The 24,847-nt window shown below is 39.4% G+C and overlaps 2 pseudogenes; both read left to right on the plus strand.

Annotated features, from left to right (window-relative positions):
* Positions 1-16,503: 16,503 nt before the first annotated feature.
* LOC112302631 (large ribosomal subunit protein uL30 pseudogene) lies at positions 16,504-17,298 on the plus strand (annotated as a pseudogene).
* Positions 17,299-22,673: 5,375 nt separating this feature from the next.
* LOC112302593 (large ribosomal subunit protein eL18 pseudogene) lies at positions 22,674-23,233 on the plus strand (annotated as a pseudogene).
* The last annotated feature ends 1,614 nt before the right edge of the window (positions 23,234-24,847 follow it).

A 24,847-nucleotide genomic window follows, 5' to 3' on the forward strand; every position in this document is an offset into this window, starting at 1 on the left:
GCCACAACATTGCCAAGGAGAATTAAACAAACATGTCTTTTTGAAATAGAGGATATTAACCAAATGGAAGCATATATTGAAAGTTTCTGCTAAAGCAATGGAACCGAAGGAGTGTGTAAAATGAGGGAATTGAAATAAATGATCTCTGAGGTTGCTTTCAGTCATGGGGAAATAAAATCCATGGCTCTAACTCTGAAAAAGTTTAACCAATGCAAAAACCTGAATACAATTCACATGCCCTGTTATTCAGGCCGTATGTGATAAATTCTTGCCCATTAATGTGACTCAAATCTGGAGGGAAGTTAGAAACTCTATGTGAATCCATCCATTTGTTTTTATTAACCCGTCATTCCATCTACAAGTTTAATAAAATGGTCATAACCTACTAAGACTTTCTAAGAAATTAAAGGAAGAGGCATTTTCAGAAATGTTTTTCCTTATTTATTTTTTTGCAAAGATGGTGACAGAATTTCAAAACCCAGCTTTATATTCAACAGTAATAATTTTGTGTCACATTTCTATGAAAAAAAAAATCCCTGCTATTGCAGCATTTCTCCCGATCACTATATCTTGTATTCGTATCATGCTTTACAGTTTAACAAATTTATCTTGAGAGTTTTTCAATTTTCTATCACATTCACCTCATTGGCTCTTCTAAACCACTTCTCTTCACTCCTTAAGCACCTCATCTCCTTGTCCCCTCCTTCTCCACCTTTGATCCCCTCAGTGGCCCTGAGGAGGGAACTTGGCAGATAGTCTCATTCAGAGATGAGCAAATCGAAGCTCAGAGTAATGAAAAAACTAGGTGGTGGATAATGGTGCCTCAGATTACAGTTTCGTTTGTGTCTGCAAAGTTAATTTGAATAAAGTTTTTGAATGAAAAAGGGTCATTTGGGTAACTGAAAATGGCTAAAACCTTTCTAAGAAAGTTGACGATTGATAGATCCATTTCAAGACCATCTGCTTACCCACAGGGATCCACAATGACTTCTAAACAGAATTCAGTCTGTCTAGACATGTACTCTTCTTGCTATGACATCGGCAGACCATTCAGGTGGTTTTGGATTTAGACACTGCTGAGTCCAGTGTGACATGCTGGATGGACATAATGCCTGGCATATAGCTTAACAAATATTTGTTGAATTAATAAATTGACTTAAAAATTTTAATAGGACCTTATTTTTTTTTATAAGCTATGTCTTTGGCACAATTATTTTTGGAAACAATAAAGCAACATATAACAAAAATCATACAAATGTCTTTGTGTGATGCTCTTTGATTCAGGAATTCCACTCCAAAGCATTTTTCGTAAAGAAAAAATCCTATAGGAGCAACATCCTTGAAGATGTTCTTAAGGTTATCAATACAGCTAAAATACTAAACCAGTCTCAAAGGCCCACATTTAGTATCTGTGAAAGGTACTATTTCTGCCAGCCTAGCGTGTTTCTTCCCTACCACTTCCTTCATCCTCTTAAACACAGGGGTAGGCACGTGACCTAGGGTGACCCATCAGATTGTCCTATCTCCACAGCCCACAGTGATTGGTTTAGAGATGAGCCAATAAAAGTCCTTTCCTAGGACTTTTCCTTTAAAATTAATAAGGAGGACCTCATCTTGCTTCTATGGTGAAGGACTGGAAAAAATAGGATGCTACTGTTGTGAGCTACATGGAGAAAATGTAGCTGCAGTAAAACCAAGTCAGACTAATACGATAGCAGAGGAAAAGATTAAGAGAGACAGAGGCTGACCTGGCACATTCCAGAAAACATCGTTTGAGCCTTGGATCCAGTTGTACCTAACATCTCTTCCACCCATGCGCACTCCATTACACAAGCCATTTAGCTTCTATTTTTGTTAAGCTAGTTTAAGTTGGGTTTCTGTCACTTACAATGAAGAGCCCTGATTACTACATGCACATAAAGGAATGCTATGTAGCCTTGAAAAATAGCAGATATGCAGAAACATGGGAAAATGTTAGGTGGTAGTCCCCAAAGACAAAACAGGAGGCGTGAATGCATGAGTGCACAAGGAAAAGGGGGATGTGCTTACAGTGCTTCCTCCTGAGTGGGAGTGGGAAGGCACAGAAATTTTCCCTTTACATACTTCTATTACTTGAAAACATTTCAGAGAGCATGTATAATACTGCTATTTTCATTTAAAAAGAAACGTCACAAAAAAAGACACACCTTAGGATTTCCATTAGTCACCTGGAAGATAATGCAAAAATCGTTATTGTACTAAGAAGCAAAATTTTAGTTGTTTGAAGTTTTTCCATAAAACTTTATTTTGTGATTATTTATTGGCTTTTCAGTAAGAAAAGAGATATTTTAAAGAAAAAATTGCATAAACTCTGTCATGTGATAACTTTAAAACCGACAAAAGATAAACTTAATCTCACCTTTGGGAATTTGTTTATAATTATAATTCCATTTTCAAATTAAGATTTTACTTTACAGTGCTTTTGAGGGCATTCAGGTTGTTGGCATTTCTGGCCATTTTCTTACCACTTTCTCTTCTCCTTGTATATGATTGTATAATTGTAAACTTTGTCTGACTTGATTTATTCTAAGACTAATTGTGGAGAAAATCATCTTTTCTCTTGCTTTATATTAGGATTAGCTCTGGTAGTTAATTGCGTGTAAGATATTTTAGCTTATCTCCTACTCAGATTTTCTTTCATAGAAAATGAGAACTTTAGGTATATAACTTTGTATGTAAAATATTAATTATACCCAAAGATATGACTAACTTTTGGTTTGGTTTATTTGATTTTCTTTAGAATAAAAATTTGCTAGTGAATAATTTTATTTTTTGCCCTTATTCCATTATTTATTTATTTCATTTCTCAATTACAGTTGATATCCAATTTTATTGTGTATTAGTTTCAGGTGTACAACATAGTGATTAGATAATCGTATACTTTGCAAAGTGCTTCCCCTGATATTTCTAACACCCACCTAGCACTACACAATAGTTATTACAATATTATTGACTATACCCATATTCCCTCTCGATAGGTGTAGTGCATCAAATGGAGAGTACTTTGAAGGTGACTGGAGTTTAAACATGTAAGAATAAATACACATTTTTTAATAAATAAATTCTGGCTTTTTGGGCCCACCCCCCCTCATATGAGACATCTGGTTGCTAAGCATCTTTGCCAACCCTGGGTATATTCTGTGTTGGGATTTAATATACATGAAATCATTTCATAAACCACAGCTGTCCTTCAAGTACAAGATGTTTCCCAATTTTATAGTACTAGCTTACTTGTCTTGTTCCTAAGAAATGTAAAGTGACTCAGAGATAACACTGTGAATGCCACTTCAGTGTGGACAGGCTCTCTTCGGATTGTTACTGCCTCTGGGCAGCCTTTCTTAGTCCAAATAAAAGTAAGCCAAATAACCAAAATGAATTAACTTCTCCTGATTTTCCTTGCACATTTCTCAGAAATGTTAATTATGTTCTATAGACAACAGAGGCTATTTCCTCCCAATTCATAAACCTTGAGATGCCTAACTGTATACTACAGGCCAGGAAAATTTAGCACACAAAAAATGCACACACTTGAAATGAAAATCTAATTTTCCACGCAAAGTTAGTAACCCAAATGCTAAGCAAAATTCATCCAATTTTTTTATGCCCACTACCTGATTTCTCTGCATCTGACTTTGAGTAGTTCTGCTAGAGGTTTACTGTATTTTGGTTTTTTTTAAATTTTATTTTATAATAAGATAAATGTTGGATAGAGGAGAAGGGAAAAGCCTATACTTAACAATGGCTGTGGTAGTTAGCAGACCAAACACAACTGTGGGCCTAGTCCATGATCTGACAGAGAAATTCTCAAGCGCTGGGAACCCGAATTCCTCACTGCCATCTTCCTCCTTACTCTTTGCAGTTGCTGACTCCTAACCTTCCTTATGGCTTCATTCTTCCCTTCTACTTGCTTAATCAATGAGGTTTTGCTGTTATTCTCATTTACATAACCCAACTTCCAAGGAGAGTGTGACTCTATCCTGAGGTGTTTTAATGAACAAAACCTAAGAAGGTGGTGTAGGTAGACACACTGCACCTCCTCGCACAACCAGAACTGACAGAAAATCGAACGGCAAGGAAGTCCGACACCAAGGAGATAAAAAAATAAACATTTGTCCAGACCAGTGGGAGGGGCGGAGACGGGCAGCTGGGGAGAAGACTCATGTTGCCGTGGGGGACCGAGACTGGTGCAGTGTGGGACAAACGGGGCAGGCAGTCTGACCACTAGCAGACCCTGCGGCTCTACATTCGCGCAGATAAACCCAGAGGGCCGGACTCAGAGTGGTGGAGAACGGGGCAGGCAGAGTGGCGGGTAGCACCCCGCAGCCCCCCATTTGCACACAGATAAACCAGACGAATGGCTGGCGGGGAGCGAAGCAGACCACGCAACCCAGGGCTCCAGCGCGGGGAAATAAAGCCTCAAACCTCTGAGTGAAAACACCTGTGGGGGTTGGGGCGGCAGCAGGAGAGACTCCCAGCCTCACAGGAGAGGTCGTTGAAGAGACCCACAGGGGCTTAGAGTGTGCACAGGCCCACCCACTCGGGAACCAGCACCAGAGGGGCTCAATTGGATTGTGGGTAGCGGAGTGAGTGACTGAAATCTGGCAGAGAGTGGAGCGGACGCCATTGCTCCCTCTCGGCCCCTCCCCCACGTACAGCATCACAGCACAGTGACCAGCGTTACCCCGCCCTGGTGAACACCTAAGGCTCCGCCCCTTAAAGTAACAGATGCGCCAAGACAAAAAAAAAAAAAAATGGCCCAAATGACAACACTTCAAAGCTCCAGAAATAATTCAACTAAGCAGTGAACAGATAGCCAACCTATCAGATGGACAGTTCAAAACACTGGTAATCAAGAAGCTCACAGAATTGGTTGAATTTGGTTGAAAACTAGATGAAAAAATGAAGGCTATGCTAAGAGAGACAAAGGAAAATGTACAGGGAACCAATAGTGACGTGAAGGAAACTGGGACTCAAATCAACGGTGTGGACCAGAAGGAAGAAAGAAACATCCAACCAGAAAAGAATGAAGAAACAAGAATTTGGAAAAATGAGGAGAGGCTTAGGAACCTCCAGGACATCTTGAAACGTTCCAACATCCGAATTATAGGGGTGCCAGAAGGAGAAGAGGAAGAACAAAAAATTGAAAACTTATTTGAACAAGTAATGAAGGAGAACTTCCCTCATCTGGCAAAGGAAATAGACTTCTAGGAAGTCCAGGAATCTCAGAGAGTCCCAAAGAAACTGGACCCAAGGAGGAACACACCAAGGCACATCATAATTACATCACCCAGGATTAAACAGAAGGAGAGAATCTTAGAAGCAGCAAAAGAAAAGAACACAGCTACCTACAGAGGAACTCCCATAAGACTGTCAGCTGATTTCTCAAAAGAGACCTTACAGGCAAGAAGGGGCTGGAAAGAAGTATTCCAAGTCATGAAAGGCAAGGACCTACATCCAAGATTGCTGTATCCAGCAAAGCTATCATTTAGAATGGAAGGGCAGATAAAGTGCTTCTCAGATAAGGTCAAGTTGAAGGAGTTCATCATCACCAAGCCCTTATTATATGAAATGTTAAAGGGGCTTATCTAAGAAAAAGAAGACAAAAAATATGAACAGTAAAAATGACAGCAAACTCACAGTTATTAACAACCACACCTAAAACAAAAACAAAAGCAAACTAAGCAAACAACTAGAACAGGAACAGAACCACAGAAATGGAGATCACATGGAGGGTTATCAACAGGGGAGTGGGAGGGGGAGAAAAGGTACAGAGAATAAGTAGCATAAATGATAGGTGGAAAATAGACAGGGGGAGGGTAAGAATAGTGTAGGAAATGTAGAAGCCAAAGGACTTATAAGTATGACCCATGGACATGAACTATAGGGGGGGATGTGTGAGGGAGGGGGTGGGCAGGATGGAGTGGAGTGAGGGGGGGGAAATGGGACAACTGTAATAGCATAATCAATAAATATATTTAAAAAATGAACAAAACCTGTATTTACAGAATACCTTCTATGTGCCTTACACTGAGAACCCAGAGGTAAATAAGAGCCTTTAAAGAGTTCACAGCCTAGTAAAGGAGACACATAGGTATACATCTGGCTGTAAGTGCTAAAACAGCAAAAACAAAGCATTATGTAAACATAAAAGGACCTTAGTTTGGTACGCAAGTGGATGCTGGAGAAATGAAAAGATGTTTTATTCTCCCTTCTATGGCATTTTTATTTACTTTGTTACTTTAGCCTCAGGCTATAATTATAGTAATTTATTCAAGTAGAAAGAAAACCACAATTTGGTAAATACCTGAATGTAACATCTGTGAGGGAAAATGCTCATTTTTCATATTCTTGTTTCTTTGTTTTGGGTGTTTGTTTTGATTTTGGGGTAAATTTTTTTGGTATGTTGTGTGTGTGTGTGTGTGTTTTGGTGTACTTTCATAGCTCTCCTGGAAATCACCTATGACTCCTTGACTCAAAGCTCGTGAGTTATCTTCCACTGGGTCAGTCCATCCCATGCTTTCCAACTCCAGTCCCCCTTTCCATAGGCTTGTTACATATATTCGATAATAATTTAATGGACATTTTCTCTTTATTTCCCCATATGTGCAAAAATAAAACAGAATACCAACAATTTAGTAGATACAGGAATCACTGGAGTGTTCTAAGTGCAGATTTCCAAGTCCCACTCCAAGAGACTTTGATTCAGTCATCTGGCTCAGGGCCCAGAAGTCTGCATTGAACAATCAACCCAGTAGATTCTGATCGAGATGGTTCTTGGACCTCATTTTGAGAAACCTCATTTAACAACTGCACAAATACTCCTCGTGACTGAGAGGATGTAAACCTCTGCTGGCCCATCCTCATTCAGACAGGCATTACCAGCCCTCCTGGCAACAGCTCTGGTTTGTTTTTGTTTTTTTTTTTTTAATTAATAGACATTATTTTTTAGAGAAGTTCTAGATTTACAGAAAAGTTGAGCAGAAAGTGGAGAAAGTTCCCATAGATGCCTGAAAAACTTCCTGTGCTCTACCAATTCATCCCTTCTTCCTTTTCCCAAACCCTTAGCAACCACCACACTTTCTACTGCCAGCAATTGGTATGGTCAATGTTTGGGTTTTAGCTATTTTAAGAGGAAGGTGGTAGCATCTCATTGTTGTTTGTTTTAATTTGCAGCTCCCTAACAACATATGATGTTGAGTGTCCTTTCATGTGCTTTTTTGCTATCTGTATGCTAATATCATCTAACTCTAGTCTGTTTAAACATCTCCATTGGGCTTATGTGTCTTGATTCCTTCAGATCCCAGGGTGCTGTTGGCTTCAGGTTGTCTGACATCTTGTTCTTTACATCCTCTTTGTTCCTACACTTCACTGGAGTGGTGGGCGCTGGACTTGTCAAACAATGTACCAGTTCCTCTAGAAGATTTGACTTGGGCTGCCAACAGAGAGATCTTTAATAAATCCTTGAAAATAATGTTATTCAAGAGACACACAAGGGAAATGAGTGTGAGAAGAGGAGGTACTATTATGAAAGTGGCCCCAGGACATTAGGTTTATCATAAAATCCTTTCCATGAGTCAGTTCATCTTTTCCATTTCAGTTTCAGGGAGGATACTTGACCCCATGGAATCAGGAGTCCTTGCCTTCTTTTGCCAAACTGCTCAAGCCAATGAATATTCAAGTGAAATCTTATCCAAATTTGGGGCTCTCCTGACCATAAGGGACCCTCTGCCTGAGTTATTCCTCCTGAAACTTTCACACAGCTGTCTCTGGAGAGTATGGAATAGAAGCCAAGTTTCTTGGATGAGCTGCAGTCAGTTTTCCAAGGATGTGGTTGATCCCAGAAAATGCACAGTTAATTTATAAGGAAGAAGGCAGCTGCCTTGAGGATAACATATGGAGGATTCCAGAGGTCAAGAATTGACCTCAGTCCATATGGGAAACTCACTGGTGTGAACCAAAGAAGCTTGCATCAAGCTATAGGCTGTCTAAAACCCCCGACAATGCTATTTCATGTTGTAGACAGAAAGGTCAAAGATGAAAATCTTGAAATACAGACTCTGTACATTGGCTGGGAGACTGATGGTATCTGAATTGGCGGGAAGGAGGTTGGGAAATCGGAAATTCCTTCTTTCTTGTGCTAGTGCTAGTCCTGATCCTAGGATTTAACTATTATTTTCCATTTGAATCTATATATTTTTATGTATTCTTATAGGAGAATTTTTCCAGTCTTTGAGTCTCTAGAAGCCAATAAATCACATTAAAAGAGGCCCAGATTATCCGTCTTCCTTCTTCTTAATGACTTTATAAGATCATGCATTACCTCATTGGATCAGTATGTGACAGATTCTATTTTGGGTCTTCCTATTAGTCCTTCATTTAATCTTTCTTGAGAACCAGAGTTCAGAAGAATCTGTGTGACTGGAAGTCACCCTCCCTCCCCTGGATCTTGCAGCCCTAGTTTCAAAGACATTAGTGTCCTCTTAAGGGCTGTGTGGAGGCTCCAGTGTGCTCCCAGGAGAATGCATTCCTTGTGCTAACAGGTTATCTACAGAGCATCTTGGAGTTCTGTTCAGTGATGTAGTGACATAAGATGTCTGTGGCTGAAGAACTTTTTGAGTGGTTAAATAATGGGACTGATTTATTGAACCCAATAAACCCTAGTTAATAAAACTCCCCACTGATATGGAGACTATTCATTTCCAATGAAACTAGCAAGACAGGAACCTCACACAACAAGCACGCTGTCCTAACGTGTTGGAAGATGCTGCAGCTGAAAGCCACAGCCATCATCACTCCACGCTCTTTGCTGATACTTGGCTTGTTCAAATTCTTGGGACCTGTATAAAGGAACTCAGAAAGGCTTTTTGGTCTCTGTCATTCTAAGTTCCAAGCATGGCACACTGATCCTGAGGTTTGTTTGTTTGTTGTGGTGGTAAAATATACACAACATAAAATTTACCTTTTTAACCATTTTGAAGTGTACAATTTGGAATTAAGTATTTTCATATTGTTGTACAACCATCACCACCATCCATCCCAGGACTTTACCTTCACAAAACAAAACTTTGTAACCCTTAAACAAAGCTTCCCCCAGACTCTGGCACCCACCATTCTACTTTCCGTAGGTATAAGTTTGACAACTCTAGGTATCTCAGACAAGTGGACCCATACAATATTTGTCCTTTTGTGACCAGTTTATTTCATGTAGCATAATGTCTTCTAGGTTCATTCATATGGTAGCTTGTGTTAGAAGTTTTTTGCTTTCTAAGGCTCAATAATATACTAATATATATATAGATATCTCAATCACAGTGTGTTTATCCATTCATCTGTTGATGAACATTTGAGTTGCTTCTGTTTTTTGGCTATTATGAATAATGCTGCTATGAACAAGGTTATGAAAATATTTGTTCAAGTTCTCATTTTCAATTCTTTTGGGTATATACATGTATATCCAGAAGTGAAATTGCTAGATCATATTGTAGCTCTTTTTATTCTGTGAAAAATCACCATACCATTTCCCACAATGGCTGCACCATTTTACATTCCCATTAGCAATGAGTTCTACTTTGTTCACATCCTTGTCAACACATTTTCTTCTTTTTTAATGATAGTCATCCTAATGGATGTGAAGAGGTGTCTCATTGTGGTTTTGATTTGAATTTCTGTAAAGATCGTATATTGAGCATCTTTTCATGTGCTAGTGGCCTTTTGTATATCTTCTTTGGAGATGGCTATTCAAATTCTTCACCCATTTTAAATTAAATTTTTTGTTTTTGAGTTGTATTTTTAAAAGTATATTCTTAAAATTAATCCCTGATTAGTTATATGATTTGTGAATATTTTCTCCCATTCTGGAGGTTACCTTTTCACTCTCTTAGTAGTCTTTCAATGCACAGAAGTTCTTAATTTTGATGAAGTGCATGTCTGTGCTTTTGGTGTCATATCCAAGAAATAATTATCAAATCCAATGTCATGAAGCTTTCCTTTTCCCTATGTTTTCTCCTAAGAGTTTTATAGTTTTAGGTCTAACATCTAAGTCTTTGATTCATTTTGAGTTGATTTTTGTATATGATATAAAGTAAGTGTCCAAATTCATTTTTTGTGTGTGGAGATTGTTTTCCCAGCACTATTTGTTGAAAAGACAGTCCTTTCCCCAGTGAATAGTCTTGGCACACTTACTGAAAATCATGAGGGTTTACTTCTTGGTTCTCTATTCTATTCCACTATATGGTCTACATGTTTGTTTTTATGCCAGTACCACACTGTTTGAATTGGCATAGCATTGTAGGAAGTTTTGAAATCAGGAATGTGATACCTTCTACCTTGTTCTTCTTTTTCAAGATTGTTTTGACTACTCAGGGTCCCTTGAGACTCCACATGAATTTCAGAATGGATTATAAATTTCTGCAAAATATGTGGAGATTTTGATAAGGATTGCATTAAATCTGTAGATCACTTTGGGTAGTATTTACATCTTAACAATATTAAGCTTTCTAACCCATACACATGGAATATCTTTCCATTGATTGGTGTCTTTAATTTCATTCAGCAATGTTTTATAGTTTTTGATGTGCAAGTTTTTCATCTCCTTGATTAAGTTTATTCCCAAGCATTTTATTCTGCTGATGCTCTTGTAAATTATTTTTTTTTCTTAATCTCCTTTTGGATTATTTGTTGTCAGTATATAGAATTGCAAGTTATTTTTGGGTGGCTTTGTATCTTGCAACTTTGCTGAAATCTCTTACTAGTTCTAACATGTTTATGTGTGTGTGGGGTGAAATCTTTAGGGTTTCCTATATATAAGATCTTGTCACTTATGAAAAAAGATAATTTATTTCTTCCTTTCTGAATTAGATGCTTTTTATTTCTTTTTCTTGCCTAATTGCTCTGGCTAGAACTTCCAGGGTTATGTTGAATAGAAGTGGTGAGAGGGGGCATCCCTCTCTTGTTTCTGATCTTGGAGGAAAAGCTTTCAGTCTTTCATAATTGAGTCTGAGGTTAGCTGTGGATTTTTTATATCTGGCCTTTATTATGTTGAAATAATTTGTCTCTATTCTTAGTTTGTTGAGTGTTTTTATTTTGAAAGGTGTTTGATTTTGTCAAATACATTTTCTGCATCAGTTGAGATTATGGACACTGAAATTCTGTAACCAGGGAAATGATTCTAATTCCTAGCTCAAAAGATATTAGGAGACTCAAAATTAAGTTACAGTTTTATTTCATGAAACTCTGTCTTCTTCTATACCTCTTAGGGAAGCCAACCACTGTTGTCAATTGCAGGAGTTAGGTCTAGATATTCCCCTTTTCTGACCTGGCTGTTTTCTCAAGCCGGGCAATAGCTAATAATAGCATCCCCTTCTTTCTTGCTAACAATTAGAAGAAAAGGTAAATTGATTTGGACTTATCAATAAATGACTGGCTAGGAACCATTTTTATGAAAATAATTTATTATTTATTTATTTATTTTATCAAAAATGATTTTTAGAGAGAGGGGGAGGAAGGGAGAAAGAGGGAGAGACATATCTGTCAGTTGTGTCTCATACGCACACTGACGGGGGACCTACGCGCTACCTAGGCATGTGTCCTGACCAGGAATTGAACCGGCAACCCTTTGCCTTGTGAGTCAACACCCAACCAACTGAGACACACTAACCAGGGCTAAAATAATTTAATTTTTAAATTATTACACAGTAAAATTGACTTTTGGGGGATATGTAGGTCTATGAATAAACACATGAATAGATTCAGGTTTCTACCACCACAGCCAGGGTACAGAAGAGTTCCATTACCCTGAAAAAACTCCTGGGTTTTACCCCTATATTGTCACATTCTTCCACTACCTTGAATTCCCAGTAACCACTAATCTTCATCACTACAGTTTTGTCTTTTTGAGAATGTCATACATTGCATAACACATTATGTCTGTGAGTAGAGGCCTAAGTGTGACTGATGACTTTGCTGGTAACCATTTTGAGCAACAGAACTGTCCTAATCATTTACCTGATACTATCATCATGGTAGGAAACCATAATTATAGATTCATATGTTGTACTGGCCTCAGTGCATCAGTCTCTGAATGTCTGTCAGTCTGCTGGGAAGAATGTTAGCCAAACGATAAGACAAATGGTTGAAAGTTGGGAGCAAACCTTTAGCAACTGGGTCACAAGGAATAATATGAAGTGAGGTTACCATCTGTGGTGCATGGTAATTCATAGACTGCTATGTGTTATCACCCACACATAAAGGACAGTGAGGAGGAAATGCATTTGGCTGAAAACTGCAGGACTGCATACAAGGTGATTTCCAACAGATTATAAAGCAATTGTTTTATTTCCACTGCAGTGACCACTGAGTTATTATTTTTTTTTTGGTGTATTAGATGAAACACATCTAGTAGAGTAAAATGGAAATAGTCTTATTTAATCTCTTAGGATGTTTTTGGCCTCAAGTAACAGAATACTCAACTAAAAGTGGCCGTTATAATCAGAGTTTCTTATTCACATAAAAATGTCTCCACAAGGAGGTGGTTCTAGGGTTGAGTCAATGGTCTCAACAATGTGATGAAGAATCCAGGTCTTTCCATCCTCCATTCCACTACCCACAGTACGAAAGCTTTCAGCCCTCAGATTTTTCTCCTCTTGCTTGTAATATGGAAGCTACAGCCTCAGGCATCATGTCCTCATACAACTGCATTCATATTTAGGAAGCAGGGGACAGGTAAGGTGACAAAAAAGCTTTTGTCATGTGTACTTGTCTTGTTTTGTTTTGTTTTGTCTGGGAAGAAAATCTTTTCCTAAATCCTCCCAACAGACTTTCTCCTATGTTCATAGTCAGAAATGAGTCCGTTGGTCATTCATACCTAAAGGCACACCACATATCTAGCATTTTATACTGATGTGAAGTGGGCTTTGACAGGAGGGAAGAAGGGTAAGAGAAATGACTCCTGAGAGGATAACACACCTGCCTCCCTCTATTGTCGAGGATTAAATGCAGTACTGTGCATAAGGCACACTTCACTGGAATGGGCAATTGAAAGGTCCCCCTCATTTCTTTACTTCATTTCTCCCATTCTCTCCTTCAGGTTTTCTTCCTCATTTATCAGCTCCGGAAGAAAAGTGGAAATCCAAAAGTTTTCGTACCTTCCCTAAACAAAAGCACCGCTTGTCTCTTCCACCCCAACCTGTTTTTTGGAGTTCTGCAGCTCTAGTTTCTACAAACCATTTGGAACTCCCTGACCTGTCAAGGAAGTTCCTGACTTCAGACTGAAGAATACATTTTTATAGCCAGTCCATGGATGTTGGTTATAAATAAGAAACTGAAAAATCTTTATAAACAAAAAAGAAAAAAACTGACAGAGTATAAGTTATTTTTACAATGTTAACCTTCACTAAAAACCATCTGTTTCAGTGGAGTGAAGCTTTTTCATACAGAAAAGGAGCAAAAAGCACCCCTATGACTGTCTGTACTGGCTGCTGGCTCTGTAAGCACCACAAGATGTTTCTTCCCATCAGAGGAATGACTTCAGTTTTTCCACTCCCACTGTGGTGAAAATGAATAAAAAAACTGGATCCTGCCTCTGGAAGCACGATACAGGCTCTGCACTAATCAAAAAAGGAAGCTTCATTATAAGACAATATTTCACACTGCAGACTTTGAAGAGTTCCTAGACTTGTCAGAGTGGCTCTGACTCATCTCAGGGACTGCCACAGGATGAGAATGGTGATATTGTATAAGCCAGACCCTTCACAGAAACGATTTTCTTATTAACTGAGCTCTTCTTGCTGCTCTCTGAGTCACTGCAGTCCAAATCTCGTAATTTTACCTCCTCTTCTAATCATTTTACCAGATAGCTATTTTAACAGGGCAGGAATGGGGGTAGAGATGAAAAGGAGGCCATGGATCACCTAAAATGCACTTAACTAACAAGTGCCAATAAAATATGGACACTGTAAACAGGTAAAAGGAGAATGAAGATTTTGGAAACCTGGTTGGTAGTGATAAGGACTTCAAAGGGCTGTGTTCTGTTTGCCAAAGCGAGGCTGATTTAGCAATGGACTCTGACACAGCCCTGGTGAGAGGCACCCAGGGCCGAGCCCCTGAGTGGCTCCCCTGTGTTGCACCTGCTGGAGAAGGCAGAAGAAATCTGCTCAGCAGTCCTTTCATTTATGAACAGCCAGAGACAAGCTATGTTGACAACTGTAGGCCACGGCTCCATGGGATTCTGTTGGACATACTGCAAAGGAAAACCACCCACAGCTGTCTGAAGTGGGGTTCTTTTATTAACATTCAGTCAATAAAGTCTCTACCATGAAACAAACCAGATGGGAAGCCAGTCTTCATGAAGAAAGCCTTACTGGCTGGGAAGGATTAGATTGTTGTGTCCAAGTCAAGAGGTTTTTTTGTTTTTGCTTTTATTATTTTTTTTAATCAACATGAAGACCTGTCTTTGCCCAGCATGGACTGACGTGCTTTGGGGTCACACAGAAGGAGTGGGAAGCCTGGTGCTGCCCTGTGGGAACATACTCTGTGCTCCGTGGAGGACATCAGATACTCAGGACACTCAAAGAAACCTAAGGTGAGTGTGGAATTCACGTACAACTGTGTGGGGCAAGTGCAGCTGGGTTCAGAAGAACACAAAGATGTGTGTGATGTAAGGCCCTTGAGAGCAGGAGTACCAGCTGGCTCATTTTAGTATCTTCAGCTTTGTAAATTTGTCACACAAAGTAGGAAATCAATTGGTAAATTTCATTTAAAGGTCAACTCTATGCATTTATTCTCATATATTGTGGATAGACTTATATTTTGTATAGGTCTTTGTCATTGAGTCAACTCTAGCACAAAGTGAGACATGGAGTACTTTTTTGAAAAGTCTTGATTAATTGGTGAATGCAGATGCCTTCTGTGATGATTAATTTTAGTGTCAACTTGATTAGGGCATGGTGCCCAGGATTCTTGGGTCAATCCCTATTTTTGATGTTTCTTATCTGAAAACATTCATAAGAATGTTTTCAGATAAGATTTACATTTAAATGAGTATATGGAGTAAAGCAGATTGTCCTCCATAATGTGGGTGGGTCTCATCCAATCAGTTGAAGGACTGACTAAACAAAACGCTGACCTTGTCTGAGCAAGAGGGAATTCCCCAGCAGATGGACTTCAGACTTCATCTGTAACATGGACTCTTCCTGGATTTCCATCAGAATTTGGAGGCCTCTAGCCTCCCCATTAGAATTAGTACTTGCCATGACTCCACAATCATGTAAGCAAATTCTTTAAAATAAACCCTTTAAAAACACACACAGGGGAAGATCCAAGATGGCAGGCGAGTGGGTGGAAGCTACATTAACTTCCTCCCAGGACCAATTTGGAATTACAACTAAATTGTAGAGAAATCATCCTGAATAACCAACTGAACACTAGCTGGAGAGAAGCCTCATAACCAAGGACAGAGAAAACTACTTCACCACAGTGAGACTGGTAGGGAGTGCGGAGGAAGCACAAGAGAGCTGGCTGGGCTCCCACAGGTGGCAGCAGAGGTGCTGGAGGGATATTTCAGTGACCAGGGGCGTTCACCCTGAGAAGTATGGGTCTAAACCCCAAACTGAGCTCCCCAGCCTATAGCACTGGAGACAGAAAGGAACCCACATGGCATCCAGCTGTGAAAAGCAGCAGGATTTCTATCTGCCAGGGAGAGATGGCTGGAGATGCAGAGAACCTCTTAAAGGGCCAATGCACAAAATTTCATTTGCAGCCACTTACCCTGCACTCTGCCAGAGGGCAGAATGAACTACAGATGCTTGAGGAGACTCTGGGGATGGTGGCTCTGGGGAGAGAACTGAAAGAACAGCTGCCAGGAACCCTATGCTGAGTCATTCCCCATAGTGCAGAAATCATCTTTCTCAGAACACTGCCCTCCAAGTGGCATCAGCCTGAGGGGAAACAATAACCCCACCTCCAGGAATTAGTCTGCCCCACCCTGAGGCTGCTGATTACAGTTTGAGGCTATATCGCTCATCAGTTTAACAACTAAGGCAGAAAATACAAAAAGCAGCCAAAATGGGAAGACAAAGAAACAAACCCCAAGTGAAAGAACAAGAGAATTCTCCAAAGAAGAACAGGATGAAGCAGAGGCAAGCAATTTATCAGATAGCGTTTTTACAGTAATAATTATAACGATACTCAACAGCATGAAAAAAGACATAGAAACCATTCAGAAATAATGTAATATCTGAAATTAATACACTGGAAGGAATAAACAGTAGGTTATATAGAAGCAGAGGATTGAATCAGTGATTTTTGAAGACAAGGTAGAAGAAAACACCCAAGCAGAGCAGCAAAAAGAAAAAAAGAATTTTAAAAAAACGAGGCAAGCTTAAGAAACATTTTGGACAACATGACGCATAACAACATGCGCATCAAAGTTGGAGCATGCGCCAACTTCCTCTTTTTCCAGCTGGAACCATGGAGGGTACAGAAGAGAAGAAGATTCACGCTGTGCCAAAAACCCTTAAGAAAAAGTGAAGGAACCTCACAGAGCTGAAAATCAAGCACTTGAGAAAGAAGTTTGCACAAAAGATGCTTTGAAAGGCAAGGAAGAAACTTATCTGTGAAAAAGCTAAGCACTATCACAAGGAATATAGGCAGATGTACCGAACTGAGATTAGAATGGCAAGAAAAGCTGGCAACTTCTGTGTACCTGCAGAAACCAAACTGGCAATTGTCATCAGGTATTAATGGTGTGAGGCCAAAAATCCAAAAGGTGCTGCAGTTTCTTTGCCTTCACCACATCTTCAATGGCACCTTCGTTAAGCTCAACAAGGCTTTGCATAACATGCTGAGGATTGTAGAACCGTATATTGGATGGGGGTACCCTAATCTGAAGTCAGTAAATGAACTGATGTATAAGTGTGGTTATGGGAAAAGAAAAAAAAAATAAATTACCCTGACAGATAACGCATTGATTGCTTGATCTCTTGGTAAATATAGCATCATCTGCATGGAGGATCTGATTCATGAGATCTATACTGTTGGAAGACACTTCGAAGAAGCAAACAACTTCCTGTGGCCCTTCAAATTATCTTCTCCATGAGGTGGAATGAAGAAAAAGACCACCCATTTTGTAGAAGGAGGAGATGATGGTAACAGGGAGGACCAGATCAACAAGCTTATTAGAAGGATGAACTAAGGTATCTACCATGGTCATTTTTGTAATCTGATCAGTTAATAAACAGGAACTGCTTTGAAACTGAAAAAAAAAAAAAAGGAATACCAATTGGAGAACAGAGCGAGCAAGGGATCGAGAACCTATTTGAAAAATCCCTTTTGATGAAGGAAAAAGAGACACAAGCCCAGGAAGCTCAGAGGGTCCCAAACAAGTTGGTCCCAAAGAGGCCTACACTGGGACATATCATAATTAAACTGACAAGGCTTAAAGCTAAGGAGAGAATCCTAAAAGCTGCAACAGAAAAGCAGGTAGTTCCCTACAAAGGAGCACCAATTAGACTGTCATTTGATTACTCATTAGAAACAGTTCAGGCCATGAAATATTCAATGTGATGAAAAGCAAGGACTTACAACCAATGCTACTTTACCCAGTGAGGGTATCATTTAAAATCTAAGGAGAAATAAGGAGCTTCCCAGACAAGAAAAAGCTAAAGAAGTTTGTTAACAACAAACCAGTACTGCAACAAATGTTAAAGGGCTTGCTTTAAGAAGAAGAAGAAGAAGAAGAAGAAGAAGAAGGAAAAGAAAAAAAATAGAAGAAAATTGTCTAAGAATAAAATGGCACTAAATACATATCTATCAACAATCACCTTAAATGTAAATGGCTTAAATGCTCCAACCAAAAGACATAGGGTAGCTGAATGCATAAGGAAACAAGACCCATATACATGCTGCTTCCAAGAGACCCACCTCAGATAGAAAGATACACACAGACTAAAAGTAAAGGGATGGAAAAAGATATTTTATGCAAATGGAAAGGGAATAAAAGCTGGGGTAGCAGTACTTATATATGACAAAATAGACTTTAAAACCAAGGCCATAGTAAGAGAAAAAAAAAGACACTGGCTAATGATAAATGGAACAATCCAAGAGGTTGTAACCCTAGTAAACATTTATACACCCAACATAGGAGCAACTAAATATGTAAAGCAAATCTTGGTAGACATAAAGGAAGAGATTGACAGAAATACAGTCATAATTGGCAATTTTTACAGCCATTGACTTCAATGGATAGATCTTCTAGGCAGAAAATCAACAAGGAGACGGTGGCCTTAAAAGACATGCTAGATCAAATGGATTTAATTGATATCTTCAGAGCATTTCACCACAAAGCAGCAGGATACATACTTTTTAAGGGCACATGGAAAATTTTCTAGGACAGACCACATGCTAGGACACAAAAGAAATCACAATAAATTTAAGAAGATTGACATCATACCAGACATCTTTCCTGACCACAATGCTATGACACTAGAAATTGATCACAAGAAGAAAACTGAAAAAACATGCAAAGACATGGAATCTAAATAACATATTATTAAACAGTTAATGGGTCAACAATGAGATCAAGGAGGAAATCAAAAGACACCTTGAAACAAATGAAAACGAGGACACAACAATCCAAAATCTGTAGGACACTGGGAAAGCATTCCTAAGAGGGAAATTCATAGCATTACAGGCCTATCTCAAAAAACAAGAAAAAACTCAAATAAAAATGTAACTTCACACTTAAAGGAACTTGAAAAAGAACAACAAACAAAGCCCTAATTGAGTAGAAGAAAGAAATAATAACGATCAGAGCAGAAATAAATGAAATAGAGTCTGAAAGAAGATACAAAAGATCAAAGAACCAAGAGCTGGTTCTTTGAAAAGACAAACAAGATTGAAAAACCTTTAACCAGATTCATCAAGAAAAAAGAGAGAGGACCCAAATAAATAAAGTCAGAAATGTAAGATGAAACTAACAACTGACACCAAAGAAATACAAAGGATTGTGAGAAAATATTATGAACAACTATATGCCAACAAACTGGATAATTTGGATGAAATGGATAAATTCCTAGAAACATACAATCTTCCAAAACTAAATCAGGAAGAATCAGAGAATCTGAAGAGAGAGATTACACCTAATGAAATTGAAGCAGTATATGCCAAAGCTCTTGACTGGATGGCTTCACAAGTGAATTTTACCAAACATTGCAAGAAGAGCTAACACCATTCCTTCTCTAACTATTTCATAACATTCAAAGGAGGGAAGGCTTCCAAACTCATTTTATAAGGCCAGCATTATCCTAATTCCAAAACCAGATAAAGATTCTACAAAGAAAGAAAACTATAGGCCAATACACCTCATGAATATAGGTGCTAAAATCCTCAACAAAATATTAGCAAACCGAATACAGCTATGCATCAAAAAGATCATACGTCATGATCAAGTGGGATTCTGGGAATGCAATGTGGTACAGCGTTCACAAGGCAATAAATGTGATATGCCACAAAAAGAAAATGAAAAATAAAAACCACATGACCATATCAATAGATGCAGAAAAAGCATTTGATAAAATCCAACACCCATTTATGATGAAAACTCTCAGTAAAGTGGGATTTGAGGGAACATACCTAAACATAATAAAGGTCATCTATGACAAACCCACAGCCAACATCATACTCAATGGGCAAAACCCACAAGCATTCTCCTAAGATTGGGAACAAGACAGGATGTCTGCTTTCACCTTTCTTATTCAGCATAGTCCTGGATATCCTAGTCATAGCAATCAGACAAAAAGAAGAAATAAAAGGCATCCAAATTGGAAAGGAAGAAGTAAAACTGTCTTTATTTGCAGATGACTTGGCACTGTGCATAGAGAACCCCAAAGATTCCATCTAGAAGCTGCTAGAACTGATAAATGAATTCAGCAAAGTAGCAGGATACAAAATTGATATCCAGAATACAGTTGCATTTTTATACGCCAATAACGAACTAACAGAAAGGGAAATGAAGAAAACTATCCCATTCACAATTGCTTCAAAAAGAATAAAATACCTAGGAATAAACCTAACCAAGGATGTAAAAGACATGTACTTGGAAAATTATAAGACACTGAAGAAAGAAATTGAAGATACAAATAACTGGAAGCACATATAGTTCATGGCTGGAAGAATTAACATCATTAAAATGTCCATACTACCCAGAACAATCTATGGATTCAGTGCAATTCCTATCAAGATTCCAAGGACATATTTCACAGAACTAGAATAAATATTTCAAAAATGTATATGGAACCACAAATGGCCCTGCATAGCAACAGCGATCCTGAGAAAGATGAACAAAGTTGGAGTAATCATGCTACCTAATTTCAAACTATGCTGTAAGGTCATAGTAATCAAAACAGCATGGTACTGGCATAAAAACAGACACAGATCAATGGAACAGAATAGAAAACCCAGAAATTAACTCACACATTTAGAGTCAATTAATACTTGACAGAGGAAGCAAGAACATACAATGGGCTAAAGATAATTTATTCAATAAATGGTGTTGGGAAAATTTGAGAGATATGTGCAGAAAAATGAAACTACACACAAGAATAAATTCAAAATGGATCAAAGACTTGAATGTTAGACCTGAAACCATAAAAATCTTAGAAGAAAACATAGGCAGCAATATTACTTGTAGCAATATTTTATTGGATATATCTCCCCAGGCAAGAGAAACAAAAGAAAAACAAATGTGACTGCATCAAACTAGAAAGTTTTTGCACAGGACCTGACTAGATACTTATATCTAAAGAGGACATACAGACAGCCAATAGACATATGAAGAGATTTCAGTATCACTAATCATCAGAGAAATGCAAATTAAAACCACAGTGAGATATCATCTCACACCTGTCAGAATGGCCATCATCAATAAATCCACAAACAACAAGTGCTGGCGATGATGTGGAGAGAGGGGAACACTTCTGCACCATTGGTGGGAGTGCAGATTGGTGCAGCTACTGTGGAAAGCAGTGTGGAGATATCTCAAAAAATTAAAAATAGATCTGCCTTTTGGCCCAGCAATCTCACTTCTGGGAATTTATCCAAAAGAACTCAAAACACTAATTCAAAGTAACATAGGCACCCCTATGTTAATTGCAGTGTTATTTACAGTCGCTAAGATATGGAAGCAGTCCAAGTGCCCATCAGTACATCAGTGGGTAAAATAACTATGGGACATCTACACAGTGGAATACTACTTGGCTGTAAAAAAAGAAGAAAGTTTTACCCTTTGCAGCAGTATGGATGGACCTGGAGAACATTATGCTAAGTGAAATAAGCCAGTCAGAGAATGATAAATACTATATGATTTTAGTCATATGTGGAATCCAATGAACAAACTGAACAAGGAAAATGGGGACAGACTCATAGACAGAGAGCAGGATGACAGCTATTGGGGTTATGGGGTGGAGGGATTGAGCAAAAAGGAAAAAAGGGCTCGTGGACAACAGTGTAATGATTGCTGGGGGTGGGGGACTAAAAAGAGACTAAATGGTAATGGAAGAAAATACATTTTGCTTGCTTGTTATATAACCAGAGACATTGAAATTAAGAACAATCTGACAGTAACCAGAGGGGAGGTGGGAGGGGATAATGGGGGGAAGGGGAGAAGGGTTTACAGGAACAACTATAGAGGACACAGGGACAAAACCAAGGGGGAAGGTGGAAGCAGGGGAGGGAGGTGGGGATGGCTGGGGCGAGGGGGGATTGGTGAAGGGTAAATGCAGACGACTGTACTTGAACAACAATAAAATAATTTTAAAAAATACAATAAAGATTAAGTAAACACACACACACACACACACACTAACACACTAGTGGTTCTGTTTCTTTGCAGCACCCTTAGTATTCTATAAGTTGACAAACAAGGTTGGGATGTAACAATGTGCTTACGCCTTTTTCCAGTCAGCACTGTGAGTGTGGACCCAGGGTGTGAGGTCAACGGGCCTAGTTCATGTGTGAGCTCTGTTCCTTTCTAGCTCTCTGCCCCGCATAGCTCCCCAAGCTGGAGTAACAACAGTTGCTCAGATGATTAAAGCATTGCCAACCCCTGATTTATTAGTTTGCTTTGCTGCTGTAACAAATTACCACATATTGAGTTTTAAAAATATTCTTTTAGAGTTCTGGATGTCAGAAGTCTCAAATCAAGATGATGAAGCACAGCTTCTGAAGGCTTCAGTGGAGGATCTGTTTCTTGCTTTTATCAGCTTCTAGAGGCCACCTGAAGCTCTGGCCATGTAGCTTAGTAGGTTAGAGCGTCATCCCAATATACCAAGGTTGTGGGTTGATCCCCAGTCAGGGGCCATAAAAGAATCAACCAATGAATGCATAAATAAGTAGAAGAACAAATTGATGTTTCTCTCTCTCTTTCTCCTTTCCTATCTCTCTAAAATCAATACATTTAAAAAATAAAAAAATAAAGAAATAGAGGCTGCCTTTATTCTTTGGACTATGGCCCCTTCCTTCCATCACTCCAACCTCTTGCTTCTGCTATCACATTTCCTACTTGTCTTCTGATCTCCTGCATCTCTCTCTCATATGAACTCTAGTGATTGCTTTCTGGACTTGGTGGAACAGGAGGCACCCTCATGGGAGTGGACATCAGCCACAACAAAGAACGAAAGTTTTGGTGCAAGGAGCACAAGAGCTGGGACATCTTCCTAGACTGTTGGTCACGTTATACAGATTTATGGCCAGAGAACCAACTGTACTTTCAACCAAGTTTGCTGAAGAGGTTCATGAGTTGCACCAACAGGTTGTCTCTGTCCTTTTTCCTGATGATCTGGAAGACGAACCTTCCTGGCTGTGAGGGCAAAATCGCTGTGATTGTACGGATTATAAGCAATGACGTGCGTGTTCAGAGGGTTCCCAAACTGAAAGTCTGTGCACTTTGTGTGAGCAGTCGTGCCCGGAGCCACATCCTCAAGGTTGAGGGCAAGATCCTCGTTTGGGGCAAGGTGGCCCTGGATTCCCTTGACAGCTGTGGCAGTGTCTTGCTTCCTGGTCCTCACAAGGGCTGAAAGGTGTATGGGCTTTTCAGGAAGCCCATAGGACTCCTCACAGCCACACCCAGCCCTTCATACTATCCAAGGGCTGTGAGTTCGAGCATGCCAGAGGCCAGAAGGGCCAGCCCAGCTACAAAAACTAACCCCAGATCCTATGTTGCTATTAAAAAGATTTTGGATGCTGGAAAAAAAAGTTATAATGATTACATTGGGCCCACTCAGGTAATCTAGGATAATCTCTCTATAGCAATCCCTTTAACTTAATCACATCAGCAAAGTCTCTTTTGACAGAGGTCTGTCCCAGGAAAAAGTTTAGCCATTGTCAATGTAATAAGAATGGCTGGTACAACACTGATGTAACCTGGCAGCCACAGAGAGTGGACTGGAATGTACATGCGTGAACGATGACCTCATTGTGCTAGTCAGTGGGGGCAGTAGATGCTGTTGAGTGAGCATGTGTGGTGGTCATGTTCAAAATGACTGAGTGAGTAGAGCAATGAATCTGCATCAAATTTTGTATTCATCTTGAACATTCCTCTGCAGAAACTATTTGGATGATTTAGAAGGCTGCACCTATGGGCAGCTGATGATTGGCAGCTTCATCAAGACAATGTGCCCGCTCATGCATCACGTCTTGGGCAGAGTTTTTTGGCAAAACATCAAATCACCCAGGTGACTCACCCTTCTACAGCCCAGATTTGGTGCCCAGTGACTTCTGGCTTTTCCCAAAACTAAAATTCCCTTCGAAAGGGAAGAGATTTCAGACCATTGATGAGATTCAGGAAGATATGATGGGGCAGCTGATGGCAACTGGGAGAACTGTGTGAGGTCCCAAGGTGCCTACTTTGAAGGGGACTGAGGCATCATTGTTCCATGTTCAATGTTTCTTGTATCTTGTATCTTCAACAAATGTCTCTATTTTTCATATTACATGGCTGGATACCTTCTGGACAGACTTAATAGAAGGTAACACTCACAGGTTCTGGGGATTAAAACAGGGGTATCTTTGGGGTGGGGATGGGGCATTTTTCAGCCTAACACACCTGGTCAGACACGTCACTGGTTGCACAAGGAAGGTGAGGTCGGGGAGGGATTCCAAGAGTTTAGGTTTGTACTTGAAACCATTTTGGTTTTTTTGGAAAAGTACTCAACTATTTGGTGAATGCAGAAAGTTGCTGCCAGGAAATACTCTCTTGGCTGCTAAAAGGGCAAATATGTATCAGTGCTGTATGTTTCTTTAACAATGAAAATTCTGCTCCTACTGTCATCACAAAAGTAAGGCTTCCTTTACCTCAAGAAATAAAAATAAAGTAACGTGTTTTTAAACGTGCAATATTCTGCTCATCTAGGCTCACAGCTCGATGTACCTGTTGACCTGGCAGCCTTACCAAGTACCTTGTTGAGTCTCCTATAAGTGACTTTTAGCAGGAATTCAAACTTTTTGAGATAGACTTTGAGGAGCTCCCTCAACACGTAGGAATTCAAGCGTCGTGACTCCATGTCACCATTTGCATTCTAGAGTATGTTACCCCAGTGTAAGGTGTGGAATTGTTTTGTGCTGAGGGCCGTTTCTGAGGCAGGCAGGCAGGCACTGACAGTGCTTTCCTCTGGGCTGCACAGCCTGTCGCTGTGTTGCGTGTGCTCGGGACACCGCCATGACCTTGGCCTTGCTTATTTTTAGCAGAGGAAACTTATTTCTGACTCCACAGAAGGGAGAGAACATTGACTAAATCAGTTTTCAAAATCATCCCGATTAC

Source organism: Desmodus rotundus, chromosome 2 (assembly GCF_022682495.2).
Source record: "Desmodus rotundus isolate HL8 chromosome 2, HLdesRot8A.1, whole genome shotgun sequence".
NCBI classification, from domain to species: Eukaryota; Metazoa; Chordata; class Mammalia; order Chiroptera; family Phyllostomidae; genus Desmodus; species Desmodus rotundus.